Genomic DNA, 13,824 nt, shown 5'->3' with positions numbered 1-13,824 from the left:
TTTTCTTTTGATTCCTAGATTGCGGAGATCATATGCATCTCATGCTACAGCCACTGATATGAGATGGCATCATGAGCACATACAAGAGGAGGGCGTAATGTGTCATTCATCAGACTCTAAGGCTTGGAAGCACTTTAGTGAAATTCATCCATTCTTTGCTGCTGAACCAAGAAATGTGAGGTTGAGATTTTATGTACTGATGGTTTTCAGCCCTTTGGTCATTCAGGGAGGAAATACTCTTCATGGCCAGTGATTGTCACTCCATACAATTTGCCTCTAGGGATGTGTATGAAAGCGGCGTACATGTTCTTAACCGTCATTGTTCCAAGGCTAAATAACCCTAAACAAAAAGTTGATGTTTATCTACAACCTTTAATAAAGGAATTGACCTTGTTGTGGGAGACGGGTGTAGAAGCATTTGACATCTCAAAAAAACAAAACATTTTAATTAAAGGCCTCTTTGATGTGGACAATCAATGACTTTCCAGTATATTCTATGTTATCTGGATGGAGTACTGTCGGTGACTTAGCATGTCCTTATTGTATGAAGGAAGCACAATCCTTTAGATTACGCCATGGTGGGAAAACGACTTGGTTTGACAGTCATAGAATGTTTCTTGACTAAAATCATCTATTTAGGAGAGATCATAAAAACTTTCGTAAAGTTCAGACTGTCAGAAGGCTACCACCCCCCTTAGAACAGGAGAGGAAATCTTGAACCCAATTTATGAGTTAGGACTGAGGAAAGTAACTGACCTAGATGCAGCAGAAGTTAATGGGAGAATTTCTAGGTGTTGTGGATGGAAAAAGAGAAGCATCTTTTGGGATTTGCCTTATTGGAGCTCTAACATGATCCGATATAATATCGATATCATGCATATTGAGAAAAATGTCTTTGATAATGTATTTAACATAGTTCTTAATGTTGATGGCAAAACAAAAGACAATCCAAAGGCACGTGAAGATATGGTAAACTATTGTGATCGACCGCAATTGGCAAAGAATCCTATTGATGGAAGCTATCCAAAGCTGCATATACAATAGAGAAGAATCAAAAAATTACCTTGTTCAATTGGTTGGAGAATGTGAAGTTTCCAGATGGGTATGTTTCGAAATTGAGTCGGTGCCTAGACACAGACAAGTATAAATTATTTGGTATGAAAAGTCATGATTGCCATGTGTTCATGCAACGATTAATACCTATTGCCTTTCGTGAGCTACTTCCTAGTAACGTGTGGCAAGCACTTATGGAATTGAGCTTATTTTTTAAGGATCTTACCTCGACTGTTCTTCAAGTGGTGGACATGGAGAGATTAGAGATAGACATCCACAGATCTTGTGTAAGTTAGAGCGTATATTTCCTCCTGTATTCTTTAACTCAATGAAGCATGTGCCTGTACACCTGCCATATGAAGCAAGGATTGCTGGACCTATACAATATAGATGGATGTATCATTTTGAGAGGTTATTGAACTTTTTATGCTCTTATTATGACAAGTATGATATACATGACTTTATGAATTTAATGGTCTATCCATTTACTTGTATAGGTACCTTCGAACTCTTAAAAAAATGATAGGGAATAAAGCTAGTGTTGAGGGTTCAATTTGTGAAGCATACTTGATGATGAAATCAACACAATTATTTTCTCATTATTTTGAACCTCATGTCATGACACGTAATCATAATGTGGCCCTTAATGATGATGGTGGTGTTATGGAAGATCTTGAGGGAAATTTATCAATATTCACCCATCCAGGCCGACTATGGGGAGAAGGAAAAAAAAGAAGTTTGTCCCTTGAAGAAATCAAGGCAGCCCAATCTTATATTCCACTAAATTGTGTAGAGGTTGAGCCGTTTGTAAGGTATCATTTTTTAATAATAATAAATATATTCATATATTTTGAGTCTGTATTTAACTTATTTTGTTGCAATGAAGTATGTACATACAACAGTTGCAAGAAGAATTCCCCAATCTATCTCAGGATCAAATAAATGAGAGTCTCGAAGTATGTACATACAACAGTTGCAAGAAGAGCTCTCCAGCCTCGCATAGTTAGCCTACTTTATTTGGACTTTATTGTTGGTCATTGTAGATTTTTTGTACTTAACGATATTGTTATGTGCATTATGCTATATATTTTGGACCTTGTTGAATATATTGTTAATTTATATTACTGTTAGTGACTTTTTATTAAGTATATTTAATAGCTTTATGTAATATGCTTGAATAGAGTACATTTAAAATAATAAATAAAAAGAATTTTAAAAAATCAGCAATATTTTAAAAATAAATTAGCGACGGATTCTTTCCGTAGCTAAAATTATCGCGTAAAATTAAAACTTGTGACGAATTGGCGACAAAAGGGTTTTGTTGCAAAAAGCAGGGAGAATTAGCTATAACACGTCTAGCGACGGACGATTTCATCGCTATAAGAACAAATGACGAATTTTGTTATGTATTGCAGCGACGAAAGGCGTCAAAATAATGACAGAAACAAGCAATATAGCGACGGTTATTTCCCTTGCAAAACTTTGCTACAAATATATTCCGTCGCTAATCCGTCACTAATTCTGCGATGGTTTTGTATTTTTCGTCACTATGAGCCTAGCTACGAGTATTTTAGGAACAAACTTGAATCCGTCGCTGAACAACTGTAGCGACGGATAACATTGATTTAGCGACGGAAAGCGGCCGTCGCTAAACGCTATTTTTTTTTGTAGTGTTCTAACTTTTGAAATCGGGATCCGACCCCGATATCAATAAAGTTAATTCCCGATCAAATTTTTCAAATCTTCCAAACCTTTATTTTTCTAACTTTTTCCAATTTACACCGAAACGACCTACGAACCTCTAAATCCACGTACAGACACGCTCCTAATTTTAAAATCACCATACAGAGCTATTGAAACCATCAAAACTCCATTCCGGAGTCATCTACATAAAAGTGAAACTACGATCAGCTCTTACAATTTAAACCTCCAATTAAGGGACTATGTGTCACATTCCACTCTGAAACTCACCCGAAACCAAAACCAAAACCAAGCACCCGGCAAGTCACATAACCATAATATGACATAGAGATGACAAATAAATAGGGGATCGGGGCTAAAATACTCAAAACAATCGGCGGGGTCGTTACATCCTCCCCCTCTTAAAACAAACATTCGTCCTCGAACGAGTATAGAGTGTACCTATAGTGGTGAAAAGATGAGGATAACGGCTACACATATCATGCTCGGTCTCCCACGTCGCCTCCTTGACTGGTTGACCCCTCCACTGAACCTTCACTGAAGCAATGTTCTTCGACCTCAACTTTCGAACCTTCCTGTCCAAAATGGCCACCGACTCCTCAACATAAGACAAATCCTTGTCCAACTAGACTGAGTTAAAATCTAACACATGAGACAGATCGCCGTGATACTTCCAGAGCATAGAAACATGGAATACTGGATGAATTGTAGCTAGACTAGGTGGTAGTACAAGCATGTAAGCCACCTCTCCAATCCTCTCAAGAATCTCAAATGGTCCGATGTGCATGGGGCTCAACTTGCCCTTCTTTCCAAACCTCATAACACCCTTCATGGGTGAAACTCGGAGCAAGAACCACTCCCCAAACCATGAATGCAACGTCATGAACCTTCCGATACGCATAACTATTATGTCTAGATTGGACTATGCGAAGCCGATCTTGAATCAATCTAACCTTTTCCAAAATATCCTGAACCAAGTATGTACCAAATACCATAGCCTCTCCGAGCTCAAACCAACCCACCAGGGACCAACACCGCCTCCTATACAAGCCTTATACGGAGCTATATGAATGCTTGACTGGTAGCTGTTGTTGTAGGCAAACTACGCAAGCGGCAAGAACTAATCCCAAGAACCCCCAAACTCCATCACACATGCACGAAGCATATCCTCCAATATCTTAATAGTGCGCTCGAATTGTCCGTCCCTCTGAGGGTGAAATGCTGTGCTCAACTCAACCTACATGCCTAACTCACGCTGCACGGTCCTCTAGAACCACAATGTAAACTACGTACCCTGATCAGAGATGATGGATACCGCCACGCCATGAAGTCTGACAATCTCGTGAATATAAACCTGAGCCAACTGCTCCGATGAATAAGTAGTCACCACTGGAATGAAATGAGCTGACTTGGTCAACCTATCACAATCACCCATACTGCATCGAACTTCCTCTGAGTTTATGGGAGTCAAACAACAAAATCCATAGTAACCAGCTTCCATTTTCACTCTAGAATCTCTAGCCTCGAAAGCAATCCACTTGGATACTGATGCTCATACTTCACCTGCTGACAATTTAGGCACCGAGCTACATACTCCACTATGTCCTTCTTCATTCTCCTTCACCAATAGTGCCTTCTCAAGTCCTGATACATCTTGGCGGCACCCAGATGAATGGAGTACCACGAACTGTGGGCCTCCTGGATAATCAACTCAAGAAAACCATCAACATTGGGCACACGTAGCCTGCCCAACATCCATATCACACCGTCATCCCCAACAGTGACCTCTTTGGCATTGCCGTGCTGAACCGTGTACTTGAGCACAAGCAGATGGGGGTCGTCATACTGACGCTCTTTAATACGATCATATAGGGAAGACCGAGAAATCACGCAAGCCAAAACTCGATTGGCTATGAAATATCCAATTTACAAACTGGTTGGCTAAGGCTGGACATCCAATGCTAATGGCCACTCCGCTGCCGATAGATATGCTAAACTGCCCAAGCTCTCCGCCTTGCGACTCAAGGTATCGACCACTACCTTGGTCTTTTCAGGATAATATAGAATGGTGATATCATAGTCCTTAAGCAACTCTACCCACCTTCGCTGCCACAAGTTAAGATCCTTCTGTTTGAACAGATGTTGTAGACTCCGGTGGTCGGTATAGACCTCACAAGGGACACCGTACAAATAGTGCCTTCCAAATATTCAAGGCATGAACAATACCTGCTAACTCAAGGTCGTGGACATGATAATTCTTCTCATGTACCTTCAACTGTCTAGATGCGTAGGCAATCACCCTACCGTCCCGCATCAACACCGTGCCGCGGCCAATACGCGACACATCATAGTACACAATATAAGACCCTGAACCCATATGCAACACAAATACTGGGACTGTAGTTAAAGCAGTCTTGAGGTTTTGAAAGATCTCCTTACACTCCTCGGTCCACTTGAATGAAGTACCATTCTGGGTCAATCTAGTCATAGGTGCTGCAATAGATGAGGAACCCTCTGTGAATCGACAGTAATACCCTGCCAAACCAAGAAAACTCCGAATCTCAGTAGCTGAAGAAGGTCTGGGCCAACTCTGTACTGCTTCAACCTTCTTCAGATCTACCTTGATCCCTCACTCGACACTACATGACCCAAAAATGCCACCGAATCAAGCCAGAATTCACATTTTGAAAATTTTGCATACAACGTCTTTTCTCTCAAGGTTTGGAGCACGGTCCTCAGGTGCTGCTCATGATCCTCCCGACTCTGGGTGTACACAAGAATGTCTAAATAAACACAATAATGAATGAGTCAAGATAGGGCTGGAATACACTGTTCATCAAGTGCATGAATGTGTGGTCATCCCAAATGACATCACAAGGAACTCGTAATGACCATACTGAGTCCTAAAGGTAGTCTTCGGGATATCTGGCTCCCGAATCTTCAACTGGTGATAGCTTGACTGCAAATCAATCTTTGAGAACACTCTGTCACCTTGTAGCTGATCAAATAGGTCATCAATGCGTGGAAATGGATACCTATTCTTCATTGTAACCTTGTTCAACTAGCAATAATTAATGCACATGCGCATAGAACCATCATTCTTCTTTACAAACAAGACCGGAGCACCCCAAGGTGATATACTAGGCCGAATAAAACCCTTATCTAGAAACTCTTACAACTGATCCTTTAACTTCTTGAACTCTGTTGGTGTCATACGATACGGTGGAATAGAAATGTGCTGAGTGACTGGTAACAAATCAATAACAAAATCGATATCCTTATCGGGCGGCATGCCTAGAAGATCCGTTGGAAATACATCGAGATAATCCCTCACTACCGAAACTGACTCAACGGTAGGAGTATCAAGACTGACATCTCTCATGAAAACTAGATAAGCATTACACCCCTTACCAACAATCTATTGTTCCTTAAAGAAATACACCACCCTGCTAGGAACATAATCTAAGGTACCCCTCCACTCCAATTACACCAAATCTGGTATAACCAATGTCACCGTCTTGGTGTGACAATCGAGAATAGCATGATAGGGCGACAACCAGTACATGCCCAAAATAATATAAAAATCTACTGTGCTGAGCAACAGTAGATTAACTCTGGTCTCAAAACCACCAAGAATAACTAAACACGACCGATACACAAGGTCAACAACAATGGAATCTCCCTTCGGCGTGGATTCATAGAAAGGAATACTCAAAGAATCACGGGATATACCCAAATATGGAGCAAAGTAAGATGATACATAAGAATAAGTGGAGCATGGATCAAATAAGACTAATGCATCTCTATGAAAAACCGAAAAAATACATATGATAACTAAGTCAGATGCAACCGTCTCCGTCTTAGTAGGAAGAGCATAATATCTGGCCTGGCCTCCCCCTCTAGGGCGACCTCTACCTGTTCGAACTCCACCCCTAGCTGGATGTGCATGTGGGGTGGCAACTGGTGTAGTAACCACGGCCTGAGAAGCTTAAGGACCATGTTGAATATGCGGGGCCTAAGTAGTCTATGGAGGTGCACCCCTCCCGAGTCTAGGGAAATCCCTCACCATATGATGAGTGTCACCACACTCAAAACAAGCTCTCGGAGAATGTGGCTGCTGGGACAGGCTCGGGCCTGGTCGGCTGGACTAGCCACTAAAAGCACCCCGTGCAGGAGGTTCACTAGACAATGGCGGTGCATAATGGGGAACCTGAGGCCTGGGAGTGGCCAGAATACCAGTGGAAGTGCTGAATGAACAGGGCGGCTGACATAGCCCCTATCATGAAGGGCTGCAACTGAGGCACGGGTGTAAGCACGTGATTTTTGCTTTACGAGCAATCGCTCCAAAAGAAAATAAAAATGGTGACAAATGATTTCGCTGTACAATTGTTCGAGTTTTTCGTGACATGTGTTGTTAGTCATTTGTGGATCTGTCCATTTTGCATTTAAATCATTAACAAACAAAATACAAAATATGCATGTCAGGGTTATTAAACCATAATTCGGTCAGTAAAAGAAAATTCAAAAAATATATGTGCATCGTTCGTTCTAGGCTTTTAGTTAACTTACCGAAATATTTTTTGTGATAATTGTGTTAAAATGTTGCATTGTTGTTGGTTTTTATTGTTTGTTATTTCATTGTTTTTGTTTTAAAAGAAAAAATAAAATAGAAAACAAAAAGGGATTGAAAAACGGGTTAGGCCCAGGAAATAAAACAAAAAAAATGGGCCCAAACCAGCACAAGTCCGGTCCAGACCAGGCCTGCCCAGGCACCTCCTGAAACGACATCGTTTCAGGGACAGTTAATCTGGGCCGTTCATTTCCATTGATCCGATGGCCCTTATTAGCCCTCATGACCCGACCCATTCCCGTTTTTGACCGACCCCTTGATTAACCAAACGGAACCATATGGTCTAGCCTCCCCAATCCTGGCCATCAATTTTAATCAATCCAACGGCCAGGATTGAATCAGCCTCCCCGTATATAAGCCTCCTACCACACCCCACGCCCCCTATTCTAACCCCCCCTACTCATCGTCTTCATCCAAACACTGAAGCCCCCCCAAACCCTAGCAGCCGCCCTAGCTTCCCTTTCACCAGAACCCGGCGGCATGGACGCCGGTGGCCACCTCCTGAACACCCTAGGACCACCTCACTGTCCTGAACACAAATCCACTAACCACGAGCCTCGAATCACTTCCGTTCGTCTCGAATCTTCATTTGAAGATTTGAGTCGAACCCGGATCTATGCCAAACCATCCCATCTTCATACCAGACACTCCCCTGACCTTCCTCGTGACCAAACCAAGCTTGGTTTGGTCCTAATCTACCCACAACTCCTAAAAATCCAGATCTGGAAATTCAGAACTTGAAACACATGCACCTGGGGAACCCGGCCGGTTTGGACATGGGTTTGAGGTCTAATAGACCTTAATCAAGGTGTTCTCATGTGAGAACACCCTGATTAAAGTTTGTTCGGCCTCAAAAGTTCGAAGTTGAATCAGATTTGGGTCTGTTTGATTTAAACATTTTCGGTAAGTTTTCCTTTCTTTTGTGTTAGTTTTGATTAAGTGGTCAGCATGTTTCGTTGTGTTTGTTTGTTATTTTTTGTTATTTTTCATTCGGATTTCTTCATCTCTGTAAAGACCTTTTATTTGGTCGATTGGTTTCTGTGTATGATTTAAATGTATCCTATGATAAGCATGTCCGATTAGTATAGTCGTCGCATGAATAAACTTATATAGGTTCCTAGTGACTGACCAAGTTGTCCGAAGCCCTTTAGGTCCCTGAACATATTGTTTGTGTGAGCGACTGATTATTACCTGCTATAATTAGTATAGTCGACTCGATAAATGTCGTTGATTAGTTTCTATAACTAATGAATCAAACGAGCTAATAATGTCGCATGACTAATTGATACTTTGCCACTGATTGAAGGCCCCAACACTGTTTGAAATAGTTTGTTTGCATTGAAAAATGACTGAAAGGTTCAGTCTAGGCAGTCCTGAATTTGAACTTTCATCAGTTCAAAAATGCCCTGATGCGGCAAAGGGTCAAGACAGTGGTAACCAGGGTTTAACAGGGGTAGTCTGGGGTTTGCAAAGAACAAAAATGATTAGTTTAAATGAGCTGACAAGTAGGGTACTAATTTGGGATTAAATTAATGCCAATGGGGAACAAGACATAAGAGTATGGGACTTAAATTGAATAAAAAATGAGGCCCATAACTCCTGATTAAACAAAACCAGGCGTGGGAATAAAGGGGGCTGACACCAAAAGATGCTTAGGCATGGGCTTTAAAGAGTATGGGCAGGCTGCAAGTTGCAGCAAAAAAAAGGGCAGCATAACTGCACTGGTTTTTGGCTTATAAATAAGCCATTTGAGAATTTAAACGGGGCTGGAGTTTTGAGTCTTAGGCTGGACTTTTAGTCTTCAGAAAAAGAGAGAAAAGGCTGGAAATTTTAGTCTTGAGGAGAGGTCTTGTGAGTTGAAGAAAACTGAAAAAAAAACAGAAAGAAATTTCCAGAAATACTGTAACTGAACACTGTCCAAGAATTGCACAAAGAAACCAAGTTGGTTATCCTAACTGGGATTGTTCTTTGTCCCATTAAGAGAAGTCTGTGTTTCTTCTGCTGTGATTGTTGCTACACTGAGCTTTCTGTGTGCTGCTGGTTTGAGTTTTAGTCTCCTTGATTGTCGAAACTGTGCTGGTTATTTGCTGAGCCTTGGTGGTTATTGAACTTCTGTGGCTATAGCACAAAATATTCTGTTTCCTTTCTCGACTGGTTTTGTTTCCTATCCTGTCTTCCTGGGATTATTAGTCTGTTGCTCGACCAACGTGTGAACTTCATCTTTGTGGCTGTTTGGTTGTTGCTGTGTTGTGCCATTTATCTGCTGCTGCTGTGCTTGCTGCGTACCACTCAGCTGATCATTTCCTTCTTCTTTTGTTTCTCTATACCAGGTACATGACTAATACTCTGTCAAATGTAATTGGAAAGTTGAGCATGAATACAAAAGAAAAGACCTGAAGAGTGACTTTTATACACAGATTGTTACATTAAATATCATGTACTGTATAATAATTTTCATTCCTTTTTGATAATGGAAGTAGCCTGTACGCCCAGTATATATCAATGTAGATTAGCTGAATGTTAGTTTATATATGTATGTTGTTAGGTGAAAATATTCCCAATGTAATAGGTTGTATCTTAGACTTAGTTTAACTGTGCAGTATATTCTTTAATAGGCCAAACATGAAAACTATCCACTACTAGTTAATTTCTTTCCCTTTAATAGGCGGTCCTTTTATAACTGATAAACCACGCCAATAGAACCCAGAACAAGTTCACGGCCTCAACCTCACCAGGGTCGAGCCCAGGTCGAGGACAGATCAGGCAGGCCCGCATCGAGCGAGCAGTGGCCCAGGTCTGGCCAACCGCGCGTGGGCTGGATTTGGGCTGGATTTGGGCCCAGGATTATTTGTTTGGCCGACTGTGCACGCAGCTTCGGTCCCAACTTTTGTTAAGCATTTCTGAATTCCATTACAAACAACTTGCAAGCATGTAATTAATTAGGACTATCTACCGTTTTCAATTGATAGAGACGAACACGACAAAAAACGTAGTTGCTATAGGATATCCTTTTAAAATAAGAACGAGATGAGCCTCGATGAAAATAAACAAAACACGCAGATACGGGGCCCTTGTTAAATGTATATTATTGAAGCATTTAGTTTCTAGGACGGGTTGTTTAGTAAATCTCACAACCCTCCTAAAATAACAACACGTTAGTCTCTTTAGGACACGCTTTAATAAACCTTACCTTCTTAAACTCGGGTGCACATTTATGTGACCCAAATCCAAATCTCGACGGATTCGAAATGTATTTCTAATCATGGGTACATTGATTGTGACGTGGTTCGAGATGCGTGTCCATGACGTTGCAAATTCATTTTTGAAAAAAAAAATAAGAATGAGATGAGCCTCGCCAAATAAAATACAATTGCGGGGCCCTCAGTAAATATTTGCTTTAAAAATTATTTAGACGTCGGGATGGACCATTTAGTAAAATTCCACGGTCCTACCCAAAATAAATACGCTAGTCGCTTTAGGCGCGCCTTTAACAATTTAATTTCCTTAAACTCGGGTGCACATTGATGTGACCCAAATCCAAATCTCAACGGAGTCAAAGTGTGTCGACGACCGCGGGTACATTGATTGTAACGCGGTTCGAGATACATTTTCACAACGTTGTAATCCTTGATAAAAATAGTAAATGATAAAAGCGGTTAAAAGTTAAATTTTGCACATAAGTTCAGACTTGTATAAAATCAGATAATCAGGCCGAATATAACAGTTGAGCGACCGTGCTAGAACCACGGAACTCGGGAATGCCTAACACCTTCTCCCGGGTTAACAGAATTCCTTATCCGGATTTCTGGTACGCAGACTGTAATATGGATTCATCATTTTCCTCGCTTCGGGATTAAAATTGGTGACTTGGGACACCCTAAATCTCCCAAGTGGCGACTCTGAAATAAATAAATAAATCCCGTTTCGATTGTCCTTTAATTGGAAAAAACTCCCCTGTGCCCCCTCGGGCGCGGAAAAAGGGAGGTGTGACAGCTCTGGCGACTCTGCTGGGGATCCTTTGACCCAGAACCACTGGTTCAGGGTTAAGAATTCGAGCTTAAAATAATTGTTATTATTTGGCTTTATTTATTATCTGATTTGATTACATGTTTCGAGCCTAATGTGCTAAATGCTGCTTTTACTGCTTTGATATTGTTTGAACTGTACATATAAACTGTGCCGAAACCCTTCTCTTCTCTCTTGAGAAGCGCACGCTGGTCGTGGCCTCTTTCTGTTAGTGTCATATGCCAAAATAGAACGAGGATTCGGAGGAGTTGCAAAATCGGATGGCCTTTTGGTTACCGGTACACAGCTCCCATCCTCGGCTCGAGTTGTCCGCTCGGGTAAGCCAGGTCTAGAACAAACACTTAGGCTTTACAGCTTAGCATAACATAGCTTCATGCCGGATCCCTAGTAGGAACGCTTATTTGCATCATGTGCATTTGACTTAGGGGACTCAGCACAGGGGCTGGGTCCGTCTAGGACAGGCAACCTGAGAATAAAGGCCATCCTGCTACATCCTGTTTGCTTTATGCATTTACTTGTTTCAAGGCTTGCATGCTGACCGGTTTCTGAATATCGGGAATGTTTGGAAATGGAAGAGGAATAACGGTTAAGGGGTTACTTATTTATTCTTGAAAAGTCACAAAAATGGTCAAAGCTCTGCCAGAATTTTGAAAAAAAAAGAAAAATGTGTGTCTTATTAATTTGTTTTAAGAAAAAAAAGGAGTCTTTGATTCATTTTTAAGAGAAAAATAGGGTGTCCCCAAAATTCGATTCATGCCCGAACTACGTCAGTTTGATTCTCGCATGGTGCGGGATACGTAGGCAACCCCCATCGGGCTCAACTTGTTCTTTCAAAATAGAGGTACAAACCAAATAACGAAAGTTTTAAGGTAACATCATACTTTTCAGAAACAACCAAAATTTCGTTTTTCTAGAAAATAGTGTGTCGATTTGTGTATTTGAGTCTAATGAGTCTGGATCTTCGCTTAATCACCCCAATAAACATGCAGAATGAGCATGAGTCCAAGTTTGCCGATAACAGTTAGAAGCAAAATCCCCCTGGAAGTGCGATTATGGTGGGAGGATTTGGAAAAGCCAGAGCAAGACAAGGTCAAACTGCACCTGGGGGGTTTGGTTGATTTGTTGAAAGTCAGGCCTCGGTGCGACATCATAAAGGCTTTGGTTACATTCTGGGATCCGGCCCACAACGTGTTCCGTTTCTCAGATTTTGAACTCACCCCAACCTTAGAGGAAATGGCGGGTTACATGGACGTCACTGAAGGTTTGAGACACAAATACCTGATCGCTCCAAGGGCTGTGAATTCACACAAATTCATGGATCTGTTGAAGATAAGCAAAGGAGTCCCATACGCTGAACTGGATAAAGGTTTTTTTACCCTACAATTCATATACCAGAGGTACGGGAGCATAGAAGGATTCAATGATCCAGAAAGTGGTGTTTGCAGCAGGGGAAATCTGGTAAAATGGAATGAGCATAGGCGGTTCGCTTTTATGGTGGCATTTTTGGGCCTCGTGGTGTTTCCCCGAAAAGATAGAAATATCGACCTAAAGGTGGCTGGAATCGTCAGAATCCTGATTACCAACGATAAAAACATCCTTGCTCCCATGATAATGTCAGAAATATACCGAGCCCTCACGGCTTGTAAGGCTGGAGCAGACTTCTTCGAAGGGTGCAACTTGTTGTTACAGATGTGGATGATCGAACACTTGTGTCACCACCCTCAGTATATGCGCTACATGTCTACAAATGGGGGCTGCATCGAGGGTTATAGCCTAAGGGTTTCAGGTTTCCGATCACCGGGAGGGCTTGAAGAATGGATATCCTATCTCCGGATCATCACCGCAGACCAAATAAACTAGACTTTGGGTTGGCTTTCTGTGGAAGAAATCATATACATGCCCGCCACTGGTCCTCACTTCCTCTTGATGGGACTCAGGGGTATTCAACCTTATGCCCCTTACAGGGTAATGAGGCAGTTGGGAAGATGTCAAGTACTACACCCGGACGAAGATCTCAGCACTTATGCAGTCGAGGTCAGCAGTGACGGCCAATTTCCTGAAAAGACAGTTCGTTGCATATGGAGTGAATGCCAGTACTTAACGGCGAATACCCGAGTAAATGATTTGTCTAGGGGTGAAGTCTCGCCGGCCTATATCACTTGGCAGAACAAGAAGAACATCGTAAAACGGCCAACCAAACGACCTCACCTCCGAAATTTTGTTGAGTCATCGCAAGAACAATGGGACTGGCTCGCAAAAGAGGAAGGTTACCTGGTTGAAATTAGGAAGCTGAAGCGACAAATGGAAAGGATGGTATTCGAAAACAACGTACAAGTCGCCCAAGAGCAGGCTGAAAAAGACAAGTTAGCCCAAGAAAACCAAACCCTGAAGGCCCGGCTTCGCCAAGCCAGTAA

This window comes from Nicotiana tabacum, chromosome 7, assembly GCF_000715075.1.
Source record: "Nicotiana tabacum cultivar K326 chromosome 7, ASM71507v2, whole genome shotgun sequence".
Classification (NCBI taxonomy): domain Eukaryota; kingdom Viridiplantae; phylum Streptophyta; class Magnoliopsida; order Solanales; family Solanaceae; genus Nicotiana; species Nicotiana tabacum.
The sequence above is the reverse complement of the archived record's forward strand: the minus strand, read 5'-3'. Positions refer to the sequence as shown.